Source organism: Coccinella septempunctata, chromosome 1 (assembly GCF_907165205.1).
Source record: "Coccinella septempunctata chromosome 1, icCocSept1.1, whole genome shotgun sequence".
NCBI lineage: Eukaryota > Metazoa > Arthropoda > Insecta > Coleoptera > Coccinellidae > Coccinella > Coccinella septempunctata.
In genome coordinates, this window is record NC_058189.1 from 4,604,127 (window position 1) to 4,627,811 (window position 23,685).

The window sequence follows — 23,685 nt, forward strand, 5'->3', positions numbered from 1 at the left end:
CCTTATTGTCATTATTTCATAAATAGTCCCTATACACACGATCATACTTTGAAAAATGAATGAGGAACGCGATCGGAAGAATAATGGATACTCAAATGATATCTCCAATCACATTAGACCAAAATAATGCATCGTCCATTATTCATAGACGGGATAGCACTTATACTGCGATGTGTCGTAAAAATGTTATTTCCTCAGTATCGATCACAATAATTCTGATCTCATTAATTCTCCTGAAAGGATTCCTTTGTTATTCGCCATAAAAAATGCATATGCTTTCCATGGAAAAATATTGATCAATTGAAAATTTCAATTAGGAATTCATTAAAAGTTCAATTTGAGGTACAAAAGACGCTCGTTACTCAACGTGATGGCCCGCGAATATTGGTGCGATGGAAAATCATTTAGAAAGTAAATAGAGGGTAAAAATAAACACGGTTCAACCAGTATCGGAACTAACACAGATGGCGTGGCATGATCTGACAAATTACAGGTTACTCTACGGTCGGCGCATTGTCTGTCACGCCTTCAGGATTGGTTTAAAAGATTAGCTGGCGCGATAACAAAACGCGGAGATTAGGTTATAAATTAATTTCTGATTTTTCTCAATTACTCATTCGCCCCAGAACTGACACAGAAGAACAATGGCGAGAATGAAACGAAAAGGGTGAGACCCGAAAAGTTTTTGCCTCTAATGACACGCGAAAAAAGTTCCGAACTCCTGATAATCCAATGTATTCTTCGCTGTAATAAATCATTCAGTGTTTCGAGTGGAATAGGTGCACACCAGATGAAAATAGCTGGATCGCTCAATATCACGCTATATAAAATAGGAACTTGTGGTCGGTATTCTTTTTGCCTTTCTGAGGAAATATATATATTTTGCTTCAATAAGTATGAAATAAAGAGGAATAAATAAAATGTTGTTTTCTGTATCGCAGCGTTTTTATATTTCGCGGGTTGTACGAATTTGGAAATCACGTACAAAATATCACATCTTCCAAATGTAGCTGACTGGATATTACGAGAGATGGTTGGCATCAACCTGTTACTTACAAAGACAGAGCAGGGCAGAAGTTGAAAGTTGCCATGATATCGTTATGGCGAATCCCTATTTCTCAGCCAACTCTGTTACATGCTCATTTACATATGGTTTAACGATCAATGGTAAACCATAATATTGGTTGATAGTCTCTTGTCCTTGGCTCCACCCTGGAAGGCCTGCTCTGGTAATCGTGCACACTCAATTGATCTACTCATTGTAATTTGAACTCTCATCGATACTTTTCATATTCATTTATAGTGCTCGTTATACATATTAGTTCCCAGCCTCTTGCACTTCTCGAAACCAACGATTAGTGGTTTCCCTCATTAGTACTCTCGATTTGTACCTCTCATAATTTATCAATTGTAACATCTGTTTTTCTGATGGGCGTACTAATCGTTCTTAGTTTTAAGCAGTCCCTCTCTGTAAATGCATTTTCATTGATAAATTTTAGCACTCTTCAAGACTAGCGTTATGTATATTAATTATACTATTCTTGCTCGTCGCAGATTAATTATGATTTTTCTCTCATTTTATTAATTAACTTTGATCTTCTCATTTCATTTCAACATTTTAGCACTTCTTAGATTGATATATTCTGCTTTTCCCATTTAACTTTTACGATTCATGCACTGCTCATATTCAAATCATAATTATTGGTCAACCCACATTTAATGTTTTTATCTCTCCTTGATGATCAGACTTAGACAATATAGTTTCAACTCTTGGCCTATTTCACTGTTACAACTCGTTCTTGTCATTAGAATTCATCATTCTAACCTTCTGTTTTTCTGATGGAATTAAGAGGATCTCGCAATCAATTTTCACTAAACGCTGTGTTAATTTTGGATTTATTGAACTTCTCAAAGTCTAAGTCTGACCTCAAGTGACTTCTCATTTGAACTGCTCTAAATTCTCTTCTTTAAGTTGAATAATGTCTCTCTGAGTCTATAGGTGAGGTTAATATTTGTTTTTCATTATGAATTAGCTTCATGCAAGTCACTCATTTGATGATTGTGAACGATATACAATAAATGTTTTTATACCATCTCCAACTCAATTATTTTGTCATACAGTCCATTACTGTTTTTTTTACAAATTATAACACCCCCGATTTTGAACAGTGATATAATGTCATAATTCGGTTGATCGATGAGCTGAAAAAGGCATAAATTTAGTTATTAGTTTATTTAAGTACTTGCAGGTTCCATAGTCCTTTCCGCTACCAGCTACGTCCCAACCTTAAATATTGCGAAACGCTACATAGATATTCGGTATCCTGATTATCAGGGTCGGCGAACTCTGTTCAATAACATACATCTCAACACCTGCAGTATGGATCTGATATAAACACAACGTTCTGTTATTGTAACAGAGTTCCTCGCCGTCTTCCTTGTATGTTTCTAACCGAAAGATAACATCTTCCAATTTGAACTTCCGTAGAAGCGACTCGAGATGAACGCTTGATTTGCTGGATAACTTGACGATCATCGGAAACACTCATACCAATTACGAGTAAATGTTGTCTTAAACAGCTATTCTGTTCGGAATAGACTACAAAGTTGGGGAGCAGTTGTGTCAGGTTATATGGTTTCTCATGTATGTATTTCTATACCTCGACATCCTGGAAATTCAGCATCCTTTAAGACCTTTCTCTAGCAGTGGTTGTCAAACTTGATTGATCTGCAAGTCAGACGAACCACCCTCTCCCGAGGGTGATCAAGTGTGGGGATTCTCACTTTCCTGAGCTCGAGACCCACTAAAAACCCTTAACTGCTTCTTGAATATTGGTTTCGGGCATTTGCCTATAAACCGTTCATCTCTTAGTCGGTTTTCTTCTCGCACACTATCGTGCTGGGATTTAAGTGTTTATTCTCTATTGGATAACACTTTATTGGATTTTTCATTAAGTCCATGTTCTTATTTTAATCTCTTCTTAATCGATCTCTTGGTCTTCTTCGGTAAATTAGCATTCTCCTTTTGTCTTCTTCTGGTTCGTAGTCCACTAGTCTCCTGAGTTGATTCGGATGGTTTTTCGCTGTTTCGAATAATTGCTCTGCTTTTCTCTTCATGAATTTCGTTATGGTTTCCCATTTTAGGTCCCCATAAATCTGTCTATTCCTGACAAACCAAGGTGCATCTTTTGCACATCGTAGAAGCTTGTTTTCAGTGGCCTGAATTCTCTTGATGTGGGTGTTTGCCGCGAACCCCCAGGCAACTGATCTAAGCCTAGCAACGGCTTTGATTATCTTCAATTTTGTCTCTTTCCACATGTGGCTTCTTCTTCTTATCAGAGGTTAGAGTCTATTCGTCGCTGCTTTCGTTTTGTCTATTGCTTGTTTGATATGACTTTTCCAAGTAAGTCCTCTGTCAAGCGTTATTCCTAAATATTTGGCTTCATTTTTCCAGTCGATTTCTTCGCCGTAAACTTCCAGATTAGTTGTGGGTCGCAGTCTTCTCTTCTGTAGTAATATTGCTTGGCTCTTTTGTCCATTGACCTTGATTTTCCACTTTATGCACCAGTCATTTGTTTCGTCAATCGTTTCTTGTAGAACTCGTTCTATTACTTCTGGGTTGCGGTGTCGAGTTGCTATACCTGTGTCGTCAGCATATAACATGGGCATGGTTCTTGGATTCTTCGGAATATCATGAATGTATATGTTGTACAAAAGTGGACTCTATATCTATTGTTGTGGAGCATTCTCCTTCCACTTTCACGTGAAATCTTCTATTTTTGAGATAATTCCGGATCAACTTGCATATTTTGATCGAATATCCAGCACATCTCATCTTATACATTAATCCTTCATCCATACTCTGTCGAATGTTCTGGCGACGTCTAGTGAAACAAGACCTGTAGCTTGTTTATTTTGGAATCCCTCTGTAATGTATTCTGTGAGCCTTAATAATTGTTGCTCTGTTGAATGCTCTCTTCTGAATCCGAACTGATCTGGTGGTATTAGTTTCAGATTTTCGGTTTCCTCATTTAGCCTCATGACTATAATTCTTTCTACTACTTTTCCTAACGCCGATAATAGACTTATCGTTCTGTAGTTTTATGGGAATTTCTTCTCTTTGAATGAGAACACTATGACTTCCGCTGTAAATGTTTATTTTCCATTCCTTGTATCTATGTTCCAAGGTGCCACAGGATATGGAGAATGATATTTATTCTATTAATAGGCGTTTTTCCAGGTTGGTCTCGTACAGAAACGGAGATAGGTTCTCAGGAATTATAAAACTCCTCCCGAAACTATAAGAAATGACAACAGACCCTAGGTGAAGCTGGATGAGTTTACATTCTCTTTGCAAAAATCTCGAATTTCCGAAGCTCTGCTTTCTTATTTCCGATGTTTCCCGAGTTGAGATTAGTAGGTGCTTATGCTCCGGTTATTCGTCTTTCGTTTGGCATTTTCAGCGGACATGCAGCGGTTTTCAAAGAAACAGAGATTTCCCAAACCTCCAAATCAGCTGATTTTCCCCTATTGCCTCTTTCACATGGTGCTTATGAAATTAGTATATTCAATGGGAAGGGTAGGATATTTGTCTCCTTTTGGTAGCATTACAGATTTATCCTAGATTTCAATCCTATACAGGGTGACAATTTGGAAACTTGCCAGTCCAGTTATGTAAATACAAGGATGATTTCAGAGAAAATGCCGAAACAGGTCAATTTCTATTCGTAGGGAGACATATTTTGAGCAGAATTATAAGCCGAAATCTCCTCAACCATAGGTGTAGGGGCTATAACCCCTAAATTCTCAATAGGGTATAGGGGGTGAGCTATACCTCAGTTGAAAGATCACGTGAGCCTCTACATGAATACTGTGGTTTGTAAATTTTTATTGGATCCTGACAATTTGAAAACTTGCCAGGCCAATTATGTCCCGACAAGGATATTTTTAGAGGAAATGACGTAACGGTCAATTTTAATTCGGAGGGGGGACATGTTTCTAGCAGAATTGTAGGCCGAAATCTCCTCAATCTTAGATGTAGTGGTTGTCACCTCTAACTTCCTAATAGGGAATAGTGGGTGAGCTATACCTCAATTGGAAGACAATAGTATTATGTGGGGGGACATATTGTCTTTCAATTGACGTTTAGTTCACCCTCTATTCCCGATGAAGAATTTAGGGGTGATAGACTCTACACCTAGGGTTGAGGAGAACCTATGCAATCCTGCTCAAAATACGTCCCCCTCCGAATAAAAATTGACCTATTGAAAACCTGTACCTGAAAACATCCTGGTCACGATATAATTGGCCTGGCAAGTTTTTAAATTGTCACCCTGTGGTTACTTCTAGTCGCAGGGAGTATGTTTGTTCAATTTATTTCGGTATTCAGTTTTAATGCTGGTCATAGTCGGAAACCCGGCCTCAAAAAATACGAGGTAGGTGTTGTAGAGGAAGAGAATTTCATAGCTTCATCAAAGTGCTTGCGATTGAATTTATTTTTCAGTGATATTTCAATGAGTTCTTCACTTGAAATATGTTACGAATCCAATTCAAAGAGTCGAGCTTTTTCATTTCATTCCCGAAATAGACATCAAAGTTATTTTTCCACCATGTTCCAAAAGAGTGGAATTTGCAGACAGTATATTCGCGTTTGGCTGCACTTGGATTTTTGTGATAAAAGTTTCGATTGTTTCATAACAATCATACATGCCATCCATAATGAGACTCTTTCACAACGAAGGCTTTTCCATGAACGCTCGAATTTTATCGTGAACTGGCAAAATTTCTCTTTCGTTTAAGCCTTGCAAATACCAATTAAGAGCAGTTAAGTTAGAAAAATATCTTCCAAATGTGTTAGCTTGAGACTAATATTCTCCGTCTAGTATAAATTCGATACTTTCAGTTTATCCTTCCCAAGTGAATTGTAACTCCATTGGGTTATTCCACCAATCGTGTTAATACTTTTCCCCTTGATGACCAACGTACCTCCATATGCAGAAGAAGAGATCTTTAAAGACTTTCCAGTTCTTCACAAAGCTTTTGGAATAGACGTCCTTGTAATGGTTCTGTTCTGATATAATTTACAATTTTCACAGCTGTATTGAGTCAGGTAATGCTTTTGAAACCAGAGCTTCTCTATGAAGGCGTGTCCACGCACAGCACAATGGCTTTGTTTGAGAACTCTTGTAACCACACTGCTATTTTGTCTCCAAAGAGCTGAAAAACTGCAGAAATGATAGTTTTCGACAAGCCTGGAAAGGAACGGAAATTTCCTCAAAATTATAGACCAATCAGCCTACTATCAGCACTAGAAAAAATCGTCGAGAGGGTTATCGCTAAAAGGCTGAATGAGGAAACAGAAATGTTGAAGGTAATTCCACCCGAACAATTTGGATTTCGACGAGAACATTCGACTGAACTCCAATTGCTACGGCTCATTGAATACGTCACCGAAGGCATGCAGACCAAACAGGCCACAGGATTAGTTCTGATGGATATCGAGAGAGCTTTTGATACAGTATGGCATGAAGGCCTAATCTACAAGATGAAAAAAGCAGGATATTCGACCAAGCTTTGCAAGATTATAAGGAACTATCTGAGGAATAGAAACTTTTATGTGAAGATAGATGGAGCAACCTCTCAACCCAGACAATTGGAAGCGGGAGTGCCACAAGGATCGGTACTTGGACTCTGCTTTACGTAATATACGTTCATGATATCCCGAAAAATGCTATAAATATGCTCACCTTGTACGCAGGTGACACAGGAATAGCGTTCAGACATCGACGACCAGAGATCATACACCAGAGACTGCAGGAAGCCATAGATGAATTACTCAAATGGTGCATCAAATGGAAAATCCAAATCAATGGAAGAAAGACTCAAGCAATATTACTGCAAAAGAGAAGATTGAGGATGGAAGAAAATCTTGAAGTTGATGGAGAAGAGGTTGAATGGAAAAATGAAGCAACATACCTAGGAGTGAAGCTTGACAGAAGACTAATATGTAAAAACCACATCAAATGTGCAGTTGATAAAACAAAAGCCGCAATGAGTAGACTTTATCCACTCATAGGCAGAAGAAGTCATATGAATAAGAACATCAAGTTGACGATGAATAAAAGTAACATATGGATCGGCGGTATGGGGCTTCGCAGCCAAGACCCACATCGAGAGAATACAGGCCACTGAGAATGAACTTACTTAGGAACAAACAAATCTACAAGGACTTGGAATGGGAACCAGTTACAGAATTTATGAAGAGAAAGGCGGAACGGAAAGGATATTCGACAAAGCCAAACAACTTCCAAATGAGGAACTACGAAGATTAGTCAACTACGATCCAAAGGAAGAAGCTAGAAGGTCAAGAACCTACCACCGAAGACCGAGAGATCAGTTAAGGATTTAAAAAGTAATCAAAGAAGCGTTTAACCTATAAAAGATTTAGGCAGCATACAACTATCAACACGACTATGATCGTGTGAGAGTCCAGAAACCATAAGAGTTAATTGGTTAATAGGCAGAATGCTCGGAACCTATGAAGAAGCAGTTTAGGGTTTTTAGTGGGTCTCGAGCTCAGGAGAGTGAGAATCCCCACACTTGTTCCCCCTCAGGAGAGGGTGTGTTCGTCTGTCTTGCAGATTTTCCCCCTGCTACACCAATCAAAAAAAATGCTATTTTTTCCGCACATAGCCCGTGTATTCTCTATGCACATACTGACACATAGTGGGACCAACGAGCACCAGTCCCGTCTCATCTAGCAGATAAGACAAGAAGTCTCGTCTCGTAGTCTCTAGTCTCGTCTCGAGTCCCGTAAAAATCTCGTAGTTCATAACGTATTGTTAAAACGGAATATTTAAACCCAATAATAATAATGCATACCTTAGGCCCGTTTGCACCAATCCCCCTTAAAATGAGTACCCAACTAAGCGTAGTTTAAAGTTAATGGACGCTTAATTTTATTGTCAGTTGCACGACTGCGGCTTAACAGAATCTTAAGTAAGGGGCCCTCAAGTTTTCATACCTAGTGATATTTCAGTTTTTTATTTTGGTGCAACTTCATTCTAGTCCAATAAAGCCTTTTCATTGATTGGCCGGTTGCAGATGATCGTTGTCATTTCATTAACCTAACTTCATCGTCCTGTCAGTCAGTGTCAAGTAAACTATAATATTATTATCAAGGAGTGACAACTTTTTGTTGTGAATTAGCATTATTATTGATAATGAAATGGATTGTCAAATAGAAGGTAGTTGACGTTATTAGAAAAACTACAGCAGTTCTGCAGCCAGTTTATGAGTTCAACAAATTATTTTAGGTTAAAATCCCGCCCTTAAATACCTAAGTGGTCATTACAGGAGCGCTTAAATTTAAGGCTAGCTTTAGTCATTTAAATGTCACTTAACAGTTGGTGCAACGTAATTTAAGTTAAGGGTTCATTTTAAGGGACACTTAACACTAAGTGCGTTTGGTGCAAATGGGTTTTGTTGATCTATTGGGTTATTTTTTCCATTTATTTGCCTTTTGGAAGTATAATAATTAGAAAGGTGATATTTCTTTTAATTTCGTTAGTGCTTCTCGGCAAAGATTTTCAAATTTTCGGTTTCAATCGAACAAAGCATTGTGCTTAGTGTTTGTGAAAGCACTTTTGTGCTCCTGAGCAATTTTCAAAACCAGTGCGCTTAGAGGTTAGCGATTCGAGCACTTTATCGAGAGGATCAGTGCTTAGTAATAGTCAAAGTGCTCGGTAGTCATCAATGTGCTCAGGAGTATTTCTTAAATTTTTGTATGAATTTTATCACGAGCAATTGACTTATTTTAAGGGCGTTCGGATTTTCTAAGGAGTCAATTTCACATCACCACAGGGAATTTCTCATCCGGTTTTTACAGTTGAGAATATCCATTCAGAACAAAGTTAGGCATAAAAATTTCACTAGTGGCGTAATGGATCTATTTTATTATCGTAGCTACAAAGGGAGAACCGCATTTCTCTCTTGTTTCTTACGGAACGTCCCCAGAGACTCGTTATGTCGATGTTCGCCCGACAGGATGGTTGCCTGAATTACGATTTCTGATCAAGTCATAAATATTTCATATTTTTATGTGGAATCGGAGTTGCCATAGATGTGGTGGCCTGTTTTCTCCCGGAATATTTCATGTCGGAAATGTTCTTTCATTTGGTTAACAAATGTTCCTGAATCCATCTGTAGATGCAATGAATTTATTCTATAAAATTAAGCTGAAGGCCTTATATCGGGAATTATTTTGAATTGATAATTCAGTTATCGGACTTTAGTATGTGAAGTTTTCTTCTAATTATGGTGATTACTATATTCGAGACCATGTTGAGTTTCTTTTAAAATCATTTAAGGATTTGACTTGATGGTATTCAAGGGGGATTGCATTACACTATGCCTTACTCTTCTGAGTATCTGAGATGGCTCCTCGCTTCTACAGGTTACTCGTCCAAAGTATTTTTTGCGTTGTCTTGCAATGGCGAGGCATTCCTTCACCAGGAGATCCGGAGTTCCTTCCTTGAAGGTATTAACAAGAAAACAGGGCCATCTGCCAGATTATGGAATCTTATGGAACTCCCCATGGCTGCAGAAACAAAATAGCAGCAGATATCTGATCGCTCCATTGTTCAATTACATGAAACTCATTTAACAGTAAACTTGTTGATAATTTGAAGCATTTACTAGCATTTACTTGGGGTCTGAGTCATTTTGCATCGCGTTAGGAGTTGTGTCGCTCTGACGTAGTCAAATAAGACCAAAATCGTGGTCAGCATCTACTCTTGGTCTTTCCGTTGGCAGTCTAACTGTTGTTACGTGGCTAATTCAAATTGGATGGTAACATTGGTTGATATTTATATTTGAATTGATTTTGATTATGAAGCCGAGAGGTTCATTCATTCATTTAATTTTTATCTACTTGGTTCGCCTATAAAGACACATTTACAATTATTTTAGTAAACGATTCACATGATAATAGATGCAGCTCTCTATTATAAAATAACATATTCATTATAAAATCAACTAGATATTCTAGACTATCTTAATAATATGTTTGGAGTCATTTGAAAAGCTTTGTGTATCGTGGAGGGGAGGTTAAGAGTGTGGAAGAAGAGCACAGTACTGAAAAATTTTGTGAAGTGGTAGTAGTGCTATTTCTGCTTTTTACCCCTTTTTGAAGCTGGTAAAGTTTGTGGGGATATGAAACTTATTGTGACAACTTTAAACAATTTTTTGAAGAATTCAGATCAATTCAATTAGTAAGTTTTTGAACTTACTGTTTTCTTGAGTTATGAAAAAAAAGGTAACAAAATGAAATATTTTATACAAAATTTGCTTGATTATGAGAAAAAACGGGCAAAATTTGCTATCAATTTTCATTTCTAGTCCAAAACCGATCAGGCAATTCTAAAGGAAACTCAATTCAGTCATCATCTCAATCTTTTTCATGTATTTCTTGTGGCTTTTCATTATTGACAATCACACACAATGAAGGATCGTATGAGAATCTATACTCCATTCACATTTATTTTAGCAGTCGGTTGGCCATGAAATAATTTTCTCAAGTTTTTGTAACTAGAACGGAGTAAGGTTGGGATTCATGAAATGTCGTTTGTAATAACGCAGTTGCCACAACTAATATCAATTTTTATTACGAAAACCCGAAAGTGATTGAAAGAGACGGGGTTTCAGGAAGTGCTATTTAGAATTCAGGTCCACTCATTCAAATAGTTATACCCTGATATTCTAAAATCCACAATACGTCAGATGGTAGCGAACATATTCAATGTAGGAGAATTGATAATTTATATAATGTTTCATCTGAATCTAAACGACTTATATTTCAGCTGAATATTTCCACAATCAGAAAGATTGTGAATGAAGAGGATGACAAAGAATTTCCTTCTATTGGGAGACCCAAAAAAGTGGTGGTATTTGAGAATTTTATGTTTGAGTGAATTAATGCGAACCGTTTACTACAGGATTTTCAATGAGTGTCATCGTAAAATAAGTTCCCGAAGATTGATTTTTCTATTTTTCATTTGACTTGTCCTATACTTTGTAAACGTCTTAAGGTATCAATAAACCCCTAATTATTAATATTATATCAATGTATTAAAATGAACAGCCATAAATACTCGCCAGTTGTCCTGCTAATTGTTTATTCATGTGAATTTTTTTTTCAAAGTTCAAGTTCTCCTTGACTTGAAACTTTCTTTAATTCCTTTCACTTATATTGATGCAAGATGATTTTTGTTGAAGAATTTAACATTCTTGTAATTATCTGTTAATTCCTTCAGGAGATACCCATTCCCAACCACTGCATCATATGCATTTCATCTTCAGGTTAATATTTTTGAAATCTACAACTGATGTAACGTATTCAAACTTTAGCCAAGAAGATAACGAACATTAACTGTCCTCAAGCTAGTGCATATTATGATATTATATAATACCTACTGATCTCTTGTATTTTCCATGCAAATAACTGGATTTGATATGCCTTCAATCAGTTTGTTTAAACTTCAATTATGTTCGTCACATATTTTCCGAAGAGATTCGACATTGTGATAAAATACGTAATAACAGAAACTTTTACATAGAACGAGCAACACAGCGTTGATTTAAAACCCAAAAATGTTTTGACAAGCGTCATAACCCCACATTTTCGTACTATACAGAGTGAAATGCGTCAAATTTCCATGGCCAACCGACTGCTAAAATAAATATGTATGGAGTCTACATATTGAAAGTTTTGTATGGTTGATATTTTGACGTGTGTCACCTAAAAAAGTTTCTTTTTCAAAATGATGTTTGTAGGTGTTGACGAGTATTCAGACAAATCTTTTTTCTGTTCATCATTGTTCTTCTTCTTTCTTCTTTCTCTCTTATTTACAGTGAACTCTAAAAGAAGTCTTTTAGAGATCACGGCTCATTAAGGTAACCTTTTCTTCTTCACGGTGTCTCTATCGAGGTGGATACCCAGCTTTCCAACCATATTTTCCTCGGTCCACCTATGTCTCTTCTTCCAGCTTTTCGATGTCTTCTTATCTATTGATATATTTTGAAAATAATCGGCTTCAGATTTATGGTATAAAATCAGGGCAACATTGAAACGATTCAATATTAATAGGTCCTTTCGTTTGCATAAAAAGTGTAGCACTTTTCTACACTTGATTTTTGTATTCGTTTGCTGATTGAATTTACACCAGTGTAGAGGAGGTGTAATTTATCTACATCTCCTTTTGACTATGTGTAGATAAACTACACTTCCTCCACCCTGGTGTAAATCAAATCGAGTGTAGAAAAGTGCTACACTTTTTATGCAAACGCAAGGACCTAATTACTCAAAGGGAATAACGATAACAATTTTTCATGCTTCTTGCTGTGAATTCTGATCGGAATCTTCGTTTTACCACGGTCTCCGTGAGGAAATGAGATCATTGAATAGGAGTTTCGTGTCAATTCGCCATTTTTCGTGAGTCATTGTTTGAACTGCTCACCGAAAATCACCGATCACGCTTTAAAGACGAACAAGAGCGGTTGAAACTTTTCTCTAGATTTATCTGGACGGAACTTGAACGAGAGGAAGTGTACGATTCCATCTCGAAATGTTTCCGATTTTCCTTTTTATTTTCGCCAAGAAAGAATATTTGTATTGATTCGGGGATAAGCACCGTATCGTGACTCATGGCAGATATCAGTGTAATTACTTTCTTTCAAACTCTACTTTTTTGTTCAGGCTTCAGTTCCAGTTCCATCCAATAAGTTCAATAGCTTCAACATTCTACCCGTTCCTTTGTCGAATCAGTTTTCTTTCAGAAGTGAACTTTGTAGCCAATGTTTGTATTCAAGATAGCTTAATTGAAAAGCGAAGAGCAGAGAAAGACAGTCGAGTTGAACTCGAGGTTTATCGATCTAGAAGAAGGCACATATCACGTGAACTTTCCACCCCTATTTATCTAGTGGTGAAACTTTTCGTTTAAAGTCTGTAAATATTTTCGTTATTTCATATCACCCATCAAATTCCCCTTTCCGTATCGTGATCCGTTCAATGGTATCTAGTTCCTTGAAAATAATTACTAGTTTGTTCTACAGTGACTTTAACAAGACAGTGACGACAATTGAAAATTGTCGCTTAGAAGCACAGATGACAATACTGTGATCTCTAAACCGTAATGCGGATTGGCTCACGTCATATCACGTTATCAAATCTGCCATGTTCTTATAAAAATGATGGAAAACAAGACCACAATAATTGTCGTTACTGTCTCGTTAGAGTCACTGTAGTTTGTTCGACTCAATCGTCGTAAAATGAACGGTAGAGTAGAAACTACAGACCTGATGTAATCAATAATACAATCAGTTGCTCGAATGTCCTCCAAAAATATTGTACAGGGTGGGCAAAATTGGTCGTCTACTGAGAGGATCTCGAGAATTTTAGCAGCTAGAAGAAAACGGATGACACATTGCCGAGCTCTTTTTCGGAGAAACAAAGAATAGTGAAAACCGCAGCCTCCCATAACTTTTTTGTCTTTGATGTTACAAATCTGAAACTTGAACCTTCTATGGGCACTTTTTTACGTAGAATGCAGTGACGAGCTCAAAATATTTTTTCATTTCGAATCATTACCCTACACCATTACATGGTAAAAGGGAATCGATTATATATATCATTAGGTGAACTTTCATTTTTTTAAATGCAAACTTTTATTGATATTGTTATTTTTGAATTGGAAAAAAGTCTTTCATCAGTAGATTCTACGCATGAACGTGTCTAAGAAGGTTCAAGTTTCAGATCTGTAGCTTCAAAAACAAAAAAGTTATGAGAACTGTTTGAAATCGTTCAAATCTCAATTTTTGTTTATAACTCGAAATCTAAAAGTGATATGCCGGTTCTCTTTTCAGATTTGGATTAGTCATGAAAACAAAGCTAGAGAATGTTTCATCCGTTTTCTTCTAGCTGCTGTAGTTCACGAGATCCCCTCAGTAGTATAAGAGATGGAAGAAAACTGATGATACATTTCCAAGCTCTCTTTCAAAGAAACAAAGAAGGATGAAAACCGTAGCCTTCTACGATTCTTCGTTTTTGAGTTATTAGTAGAAAATGAGATTTTGACGATTTCAAAAAGTTCTCATAACTTTTTTGTCTTTGAAGTCATAGATCTGAAACTTGAACCTTCTTAGGCACTTTTATACGTAGAATCGACTTACAAAAGATTCTTCTCCAATTCAAAAATAACAAATTCAATGAAAGTTTGCATTTGAAAAAACGAAAGTTCGATTAATGATTCGAAATGAAAAAATATTTGAAGCTTTTCAGTGGATTCTACGTGCAAAAGTGCCTGTAGAAGGTTTAAGATTCAGACCTGTAACTTCAAATACAAAAAAGTTATGAGAACTTTTCGAAATCGTCAAAATCTCATTTTTTGCTAATAACTTAAAAACGAAGAATCGTAGGAGGCTACGGTTTTCACCATTCTTGTTTCCCCTAAAAAGAGCTCGAAAATGTTTCAACCGTTTTCTTTTAGCTCGTATAGTTCTTGAGGTCCCCTCAGAGAACAACGAATTTTGCCCAGCCTGTATACCTATTCTTTGATAATTTAGCTCGATATGTATAATAATTTGGATCAAGTTAATGATAATCATGTTAGTAGCCCCAAATACAGGTGTCTCGAAATTTGCTCACGAGACAAAATTAGGAGACCTTGTTTTTGATTTTTGCCAATAGGCCTCTCTCTTTCGGAGTTGCAGTAACTTTAATTTCACCATTAAAAAGTATTTTCTGTGTATCTAAGAATCCTGTCATACAAAAATCACTGAATTTGGTACACAAGAGTTTTATGGCATAGAAAATCTACCTATTTTGGCGATGCGGACCCCCTTGACCTTGGTACTGGGCCAAAATTTCTTGCAATTTTCACGAAATGCAAGATTGTTGGCAGTGACGATTCTGCCGTCCCTGTCGAGCCGCCACTGGCTTGAATCACCATTAGACTACTCAATATATGTAACTAGAGCCAACTTGTGGTATGATGCCAAACAATTCCACTTTTTATGCTCAGTGTCGCTGTAATTTTATACCAAAGCGTATTCCTATATCTTTAAATCTTGCAAATTGTTGTTGTCACAGTGCCATTCACCCGAAAATTTCAGTTGAAAGTATTTATTAAGAAATTGTATAATATTCGTACATTCCGTAGAGGTAATTGAAGGTTTATATTGCATTTGTCAACTTCGAGAACACTTGCTCCTTCAAACCGATTCATCCTGAAAATACCTGCTGGTCATCCATTAATCTTGTGTCAGCGAGGTCGTGAAATAGATGGCCATAGCTTAGGGATCAACGAAACACTTCACTCATTTATCATTTCCCAAAATTTGGCTTCATCCTGAGCATATATTCACGTTGTTGGAAATACTAAAAACATCTCAATTTGTCTCATATCTTGTGTTCGAAGAAGATTCATCACATCAATGAAAAACTGTATTCCTAAAATCATTCCATTCGATGAAATCGTTTGTAGGTATATCATTTTAACAGAGCCGAATTGGAAAAAACGGTTAGCGTTTCTTTTGAACTCAGAAATCTTTTGTTAAAGTATAATTACAAATTACAATCAAAGACTCACCCTGCATATAAAATTGAGTCAAATGATGACAAAACTCCAGACGAACATGCTATTTTAAGTGTAAGGGAAACTGTAAAGGTAATGGTGAACTTTCATCTTGTAATTGTTTATAATTTGACAAGGAAATTGAATGATGCCGCGAAGTAGACTTTTCCAAGAGCCAATTCCTGAAAAGATATAGAAAGCAGTCCCTAATTTTGTTGGCTGATAAGATTTACGATGAGTGCACTTGAATTTTCCGTACAAGATGCTATAAAATCAACGGTTCCAGAAAAATAACAGTATTGCTGCACTGCAAAATCCATTTGAAAGAGCTCAAGCCCTGCTCCAATTACATTATTAACGAGGCATGACAAAACTCAGTTAATTCACCGAAAATTACTTTGGAATGAAATGCTCAAATGGACGTGCTACACCCTGCACATTCACACCTCATATCAATTCACACCAATTTTACTGATCGGTGGGTGACTCACGGTTGAGTAAGTATAACAATCATTCTCACGAAGATGTAGACAAATTCTATTGGTGAGTAACCAGAAGCAACTTGATCGTCGCCTTGATATTTGAATTGAACGCTGACAAAAATATGATATATACTGCATTCACATTTATTTTAGTCGGTTGGCCATGAAATAATTTTCTCAAGTTTTTGTAACTAGAACGGAGTAAGGTTGGCACACATGAAATGTCGTTAATGTCATAACACCGTTGCCACAACTTATATCAATTTTTATTACGAAAATGCCGAAAGTGATTGAAAAAAAAGACAGGGTTTCAGAAAGTGCTATTTAGAATTCAGGTCCGCTCATTCAAATAGTTGTACCCTGATATTCTAAAATCCACAATACGTCAGTGGGTAGCGAACATATTCAATATAAGAGAATTTATATGATGTTTCATCTGAATCTAAACGACTTATATTTCAGCTGAATATTTCCACGATCAGAAAGATTGTGAATGAAGAGGATGACAAAGAATTTCCTTCTAATGGGAGACCCAGAAAAGTGGTGGCATTTGAGGATTTTATGTTTGAGTGAATTAATGCGAAAAGTTTACTACAGGATTTTCGATGAATGTCATAGTAGAATAAGTTTCCGAAAATTGATTTTTCTATTTTTCATTTGACTTGTCCTATACATTGTAAATGTCTTAAGGTACTAATAAATACCTAATCATTAATTTTATATCAATGCATTAATATTAACAGACAAAAATACGCGCCAGTTGTCCTGCTAATTGTTTATTCATATGAAATTTTTGTTCAAAGGTGAAGTTCATCTTGATTGAAACTTCCTTTAATTCCTTTTACTTATATTGATGCAAGATGATTTTTGTTGAAGAATCTAACATTGTTTTAATTACCTTTTAATTTCTTCGGGAGATACCCATTCCCAACCACTGCAACATATGCATTTCATCTTCGGGTTAATATTTTTGAAATCTACAACTGATGTAACGTATTCAAACTTTAGCCAAAGAAGATAACGAACATTAACTCTCCTTAAGCTAGTGCATATTATGATATTATACTGATCTCTTGTATTTTCCATGCAAATAACTGGATTTGGTATGCCTTCAATCAGTTTGTATAAACTTCAATTATGTTCGTCCCATATTTTCCGAAGAGATTCGACATTGTGATAAAATACGTAATAACAGAAACTTTTACGTAGAACGGGCAACATAGCGTTAATTTAAAACCCAAAAATGTTTTGACAAGCGTCATAACCCCACATTTTCTTACTATACAGAGTAAAATGTGTCAAATTTCCATGGCCAACCGACTGCTAAAATAAAAGTGAATGGAGTATAGTTTTGGCAAGTAATGCACAGTAGAGAATTCTTTCAATGAAAAATTATTCAATGTAACGTTTTCGATTCCAGGCAGAAAATAGAATGGAAAATTCTCCTGGTATAATAATGATATAAATAAGTTTCATTTGTTGAATCATATATATAGTAATTCATATATTAGTTTTCTTGTGTGCTAAACATCTTCAGACCAAAAAAATGTTCTGCGAAGTGGGATAAATAATAATAATTACCAAGATATAACATTTGTGAGTAACAAATAACGAAATATCTTTCTAAGATAGTCCATTCAAGAATGATTGACATCCCAGTAGGTCTTGAAAGTCCAGGCGCAGCTTAATATCTGGGGCCCGATTCTCGAATGTGTAGGAATGCAATCCTATAGGAAAAAATGACATTTCACATGGAATTTTCAAATTCTGTATTCTCGAACTGAAGTATGGGAACATATTCCTCTACATTTCAGAGGAACTGCTTCCTATGGTTTTTTCTATGGGAATGAGCTGTTTCCAGTGGGAAAATTTGACGTTACAGGGTCGTTTGACGTTTATGTTCTCATTTCGACAGTTTCGCGAATCAATATTTTTCGGAATTCAAGATTAGGAACATATTCATTCATTGAATTTTTTGAAATGTGCCTAGCTGGTCGCCATCTACACATGGAACGAGCTGCGTTGCAAACTCCGTCACAATAACTGATTACACTATTTAACAAGGGTTCTCCCATCTAAGAGATTTACATTTTTTCTGTTAGGTATTCCTCACCTTATTACAAAAATAATAGTACTTACGTTTGTTTAGCTCCCGTTATCAAAATAAAAGACATGCGTGAATTGTCCATGTTCGCACTTCTGTACCCTACGATACTTTATAAAATAAACAAACTATTGAAACAAGTTCGGTTTCTGGCAGCATTGAATGACTTTAAAAAAGAAGCCTGGTTTTCCTTTGTAGAAGTGACAAAAAATTTTCTTGGCAATCACAAATCTCCGCAATATGTACATATCGTCAAAACGATGTTACAGGCTCATCAAAAAATGGGATGCAACATGTCCTTAAAGCCCGTTTGCAACAGCCGAGAATTCTCTGGAGAATTCTCTACAAAATTCTCGCAAGAAAACGGCAGAGATTATTTTGTATGCAACTGAACAGAGAATTCTACCGAAAGTACGTATGCAACGGTATATAATTCATGGCGCATGAATTTACGAGCAAATTCTCTAGAGAATTCTCGGCTGTTGTATCACATCACTAAGTGATGTGATGGTTGTTAACCCAGAACTGGAGAGACTAAAATTTGCCTCTCTGCCATGTATTCCTGGACTAACGAACAAATTAGTCCACATATTCTCGAGTATCGAGAACCTAAAACTAGCGAAATATAACATCTTCTCTAATAATGCCCTGTTCTCCAGACTAAAGGATCGCATTCCCATCCTAAATCGATCTAATTGTGTCTACTCCATCTCATGCACTAACTGTTCGAGCACATACATAGGGCAAACCTCTCAATGCCTAAAACGACGATTCTCCAGCCATAGAAGTGACATCAGGTCCCTTTCTGATAATTGTGCTTTGGCGTCGCACGCAATTCAATTTGATCATTCGTTCGATTTCGATAACGCCAGGATTCTAGATTATTGCAACAACTATCAAAAAAGAATCTTCCTAGAAATGTGCCATATCAATGAAGACACTAATTCTATCAACAGGCGAACGGACATACAAGGCCTAAGTAATATATATAGCTACCTCCTAGTCTTAGATAAGAAGATACCCCCAGTAGCTCATTAAATTAGATACCACTTCTTGAAATTGAAGAAGAAGTGATGTGTCAACTCAGTGCTCTGTGCTCTCTGTATCTATGGCGCTTCTCCTAACCTACTTACCAAAGGTGCACACATTTTTTAAATTTAATTCTTCCTGTAGGTCTCCAACTGTCTTTAAAAATGAGACCAAAACAAATGAGATAGTTACATTCCATGAGGCTTGCTTTGTCAATTTGTACACAACTAATGGAAATGTAAGTTTCAAATGACGTATTTTTGTTTTTTTTTATGTCTTTGAGGCTGCACGTTTTTTCAGCCCTTCTGTTTGATGTATTTGTTCTTTTTATGGTATATTTCAGCGTCCTGATGAAGAAGCCAAAATAGCTTCGAAATATAGACGTATTTTTAAAATGGTTGTTTGATTCAAATAGCCCCCTTTGCCAAGAACCCAAACAAAGTTTCAAGTTATCGAAGTCGGCAAAACTCCACAATCAAGTCATATTCTTTTTATCACATTTTATGATTATTTACCCCTTATCATGAAATATTCTTTTATATGTTTGAGAACAAAACAAACAGTAGAGAAAATTCAGCGTATATTATCATTGTAAACGAAATTATTATACAACAATTAACGAACAGGCTATGTGACAAAAAAAACAAGAATCTGAATAATAAATAATTAAACCCAACAAGAAACATTTCAACAAACTAATCTGAAAACTTAATGCTGACTTAATAATATATGTACATATATAATTATTTGGTATATGCCTTTTCTTCGCCAATGACCTAAGTCTCTCAAGTCCTCAGACCCCTCCATTATTTCAATAAGAAGTTTTTTCTACTCCTTACTGATATTGGCCACTCTTCGATCTCTTTTATTTCCGTTTCTATCCATCTTTCTTCGCTGTCTTATGTATTATGAACAAGTAGTAATAAAAATATATCAAAACACTTTGAACACAATATTGAAGTCATGAAGTTTTCATTCATTGAATTCAATGTCAAAATAATATAACCTCAGAACTACATACCACAGAATATGTTACATATTACCAACATAATTTACATCTTTCTCATTGGTGTATTCGTTAAAGGACAAGACACTGTCATCGACAAACCTCACTCTGTCAATCCTTTGGGAAAAACTATTCCATCGAATTCGAGAATAGGTATCACGTCAAATTATGATTTCCTATGGGAACTGAAAGCATGGGATCATGTTCCTATAGGATCTAATTCCTACACATTCGAGAATCGGGACCCTGGTCACAAAAGATTTCCAAAAATTTCTCTACTTTCAATCACAGAACTAGAATATATTAATATAACCTAGAAAAGTATATGAAAATAAGAAATATTCAAATTTGCAGCATATTAATCGGCATTCAAAATTGACACAACTATGTTTCCAATTTGTACGATTAAATTAAGAACATCAACAGCTCTACAAAATTCAAATAACCGTCGGTAAGTACATAGATTTACATATAATTGGTATATAGATCAATGTTTATTCACAATACCAACCTGAATTTCGCAACACAAAATCTCAACTTATGGGCTATTACCAACTTAAATTCGATTTTCCATAGCCACCCGAGATGTCAAGCATTCTTGAATGGACTATATCTCACCAGCTTATATATATAAATATGAACTTATGTGAAATGCAAGGTTGTTAAAAATTTTGCGTTGCCCCCTCCGACCTTAGTCTAGTCTACGCTCCTGACTAGTTCCGGACGGCAACGTATAGTACCCTAATTCTATGGTACTGGGACAGCAGCTAATTGACCGACGCAGAAGCCCCGCTCTGGAGCTGTCAGAACCCTAAGTTTTCCGCCGAATCGGAAATCAAGCACCTCCGGATGTATCTTTTGGTAAATTGATAATGAAATATATACTGCATTAACTGAGAGAAATCGTGAATGTTTGAAATATGTAGGAGGAGTCCAGGAGACTTGCTCAGGTTGGAGACTTGAACCACCTCAAATATTTCAATTCAAATTTTGCGCTACCGATATCGTAAATAGCTTGTGACATACTCCCAGGAGTTCACTGCATACTCCTAACAAGGCATAACTAATGGCTGCCGCCATCAGAACAGTTCGGGAGTGTGAGGGTTGAACGTGACTTTGTTGTTAGGAATGAAGAAAGTGAATAATTTTTGCTTGTTAAACTATCTGAAAAGTTTTATAGGTGCGTGGTATTAATTAGTTTTATTGCTTTCATTGATTAATGTAGCTTTTCAAACGATGAGCTTTTTTAATAATAGTTGTAAAAGTTTCAAGATAACATCTGTTGAATAGACTAAAAGGGAGTGCAGGAGACTTAACCCATGCTATGGGTCGGGAGACATAATCAGTGGTCCAAGTTTCCCGCACTGAGCTTAGATAAAAGTTTGCTTCAAACAAAGAAAATTGAATAATACAAATAAATATAAAAAATATGCAAAGGTTCAAAAAAGTAAAAAAACATCTCGAAAATAAGTGAGAGTGACTCTGAAATGGAAAATATGTATTTCATACACTGATACATCTGATGATAAAAACCTTGACATAGACAATCGTTGGTCATTGGAAATTGTTTTCTTTCAATGTTTTTCCTGATAAACAAACATTGTCAAGTCTCTCTCGCCGCCTGTTCAACTCTCCTATGGGTCAGGGAGACATGAGCCATTTTTTGGTTTCTAAAAAAAGAATTGCTGTACTCAAAATGTCCATTTCACCATCACTCTACTATTATCCATCGTTACATATTTGGGCATGATATCTTCACGCAAAATGAGTTGCTACCATTCACAGATACAACTTAAGTGTCTTCAGAACTCCTCAGTTTTCTTCAACTAAGACAAGCGTTTCGATATATTGATGAGTTCTTAAGAGGCGATCTAAAATTGACCACATTGGCGTAAGGAAACTGAAACATCCAAGATTAATGGTCCAACAAGTAGCCCCAAGACCTAGCAGAACCGAAAGACAATAAATCTTCAAGGGCCTTTCACGATAGCACAAATCACAACAATGCTGTCCCACAGGGTTTCGTGTCCCTAAATTTTAGTCAGACGAAATCGCTGCACGTTTTGTTACATGAGTTCAGTTTTCTACAACGCCGAAACAAGATTTATCAGCTTCCGGAAAACGTCATTGTGGAATTATTCGGATGTTCCTGAATTACAAATTAACCCTCGTTATTGACACTGATGCCATTTGCGCCTGTAGAGCGCTCGAGAAACAATGGTAAATAATGTGGGGGAAGATATGAAGCGAAATAATTGTACAGCTGGCAATTCTACCCCATGGGATCGTGTTCCATAGCTATTTCATACATTTGTGATTAGTGGATCGGTCCTTGTACCTACAGAAAATACAAACATTTTGTTCGAGAATTGGAATGCCAAAATGGGTTGGGAATATTGACAGAATAGCATCAATTTTAAAGTTCGCGAATGTTTTTGATCATCGTTATTAAGAAAATAAATGAATTTTGAAGAGAAAGATCGTGGAAATTGTGTACAGTCGAATTTGACACAAATCAGTATTGATTCTATTATTTTTTAGCCATTTCAACCAAGCGCATGTTTTTTCCTTACGTTCGTCGTCTCAGTTAACACCGAGGTTAACACAGGATCGTAAATAATCGTAATTTTCTTCTTCTTTAAAGTACGAAATTGGGCACTTGTGGCCTCTCCCACCTCGCCAAGCTAATTCAAAATTAAAAACAAAAAATAACTTCCTCTGTAAACCATCAGGGGTGTTTTACTCACAACCACGAACCATATTTTGGAATTCATCGAAAATCTGCACTTTCGTTTCTATTCTGTGGATCTGCTTGTAGTTTTTTTCTCCTGTCATTTTCCGCATCTCTTGTTACTTTGAACTCAATATTAGAAAAAGGGTTGAAATTGATGTATGTATTAAGTGAAATATTTTTCCATCGGTAATTTAGCGGTTACGGTCCAAATAGTTTTAATAGTATATTCTTTGTACTCATCACCATTTCGCCTAGGCATATTGAATACCTACTTCATTAATATTGTTGCCAGAACATTAATTTGTGTTCTGTTTTGTGTTCTGTCACTTTTACTATCTAAAAGTGACGTAGAATGAAATTACCATGGATATGACGTGAGCAATTATCACAGGGCTCTTTCGCTTTCTACAATTGCACTGCATTTTCATGGGATTTTTGACAGGAGTTAAATATTCATTGGAAATTCAATATACTCTGCACTGTCATCCGCAGAAGGTTTTTTCGCTTCAAAAACAAATTCGTTGGAAGATATCTCTAACAATTTCAAATAGATTAAATCAAGAAAACAATTCTAGAAAAAAAAGTACAATTCTCTATTGTGTCATCGTTGGACTTGAAATTGGTACTTATTTTAAAAGAGTAATCCCCATTTTTTTTGGATTTTTCGAAAATCGCCTTTTGACACGCGTATCTCCTGGGAA